Source organism: Rhagoletis pomonella, unplaced genomic scaffold, assembly GCF_013731165.1.
Source record: "Rhagoletis pomonella isolate Grant_MI unplaced genomic scaffold, Rhpom_1.0 Rhpom_scaffold_00008, whole genome shotgun sequence".
Classification (NCBI taxonomy): Eukaryota; Metazoa; Arthropoda; class Insecta; order Diptera; family Tephritidae; genus Rhagoletis; species Rhagoletis pomonella.
This window is the reverse complement of record NW_023458562.1, coordinates 34,922,272-34,923,384: the sequence shown is the minus strand read 5'-3', so window position 1 is coordinate 34,923,384 and position 1,113 is coordinate 34,922,272.

Here is a 1,113-nt window from a genome sequence, read left to right as displayed (position 1 = left end):
ATTGATTTTATTTGATTGAAATTTTTTTCTTTTAATTTGCAACACATTTTTTTTGAAATGTTCCTAAACAGCGAATACACATACATACATAAGTAGCTGAGCTTAAATAAAGCACAATGCATACACAACAGAGTTATAAATTTTTGATTATAAGAATGGTTTTCATTTTATGTATGTGTGTAAATGCTAGTACATAGTACAATTCTATGTACATACATACATACGTAGCTTCTTTTCATATATGTATGTACGTACAATATCCATATTAAAAATACCAAAACCTACAAAAAAAGACATCCACGAAATTTTCAAAAGTTTAAACAAATTTTTAGTAATTGCTACCAGAGTTTGAAAAAAATTAATTAAAAAAATACATATTATTGAAATTTATTCATATACATAAAAAACTCGCTTAGTTAAACATAACTGGTCTAAGTCGAAATTTGGTTGAATTTTTGTGTAGCGACTCCTAAATTTTATTTTTTTAATTTTGAAATTGTCGTGGATGTCCTTATTTTGTACGTAGGAAAACATACGTACATTAGGGTGTATCACTCTTTATACAAAACAAATCGGTGTTGTTTTTCCATCGGAAATATGAAATGTATGATATTTTAAGACTTGCGCCAAAATATTTCGGGAACAATTTTTAAATTAACGTGAAGAGGACCGATTTGAAAACACCTCAATTTTTTCTAAACATTCATCTCCGATGATAGAAGAGCTTAAAAGTTCTACATACAAATCTTTAAAAAGTTCATTAATCGAATAAAATAATGATATTTTTTGGAGATATTTTCAAATCGATCTATCTCACAACAGTTATAATAAAAAAATTTATAATTCCCGGGGAAGAACCTGCAACATTTTTTGGTGTTGCACACTCATGAACAAATACAGCTGTCCACAAAATAATAGGAGTACGATATTTTGACTAGGTTTGGCTATTTGTCTTTTGTTTATTTAATGTTTATTATTATTTTTTTTAAGTCCAGCAGGTTATACAACAAACCCCTTATCAATTCACATTTCAAACTTTATGCAAAAATTATAAAAATTCTGCAAATATTCTCCAAAATTTCAAACTCTATACGGAATCTTTAAAAAAAAATT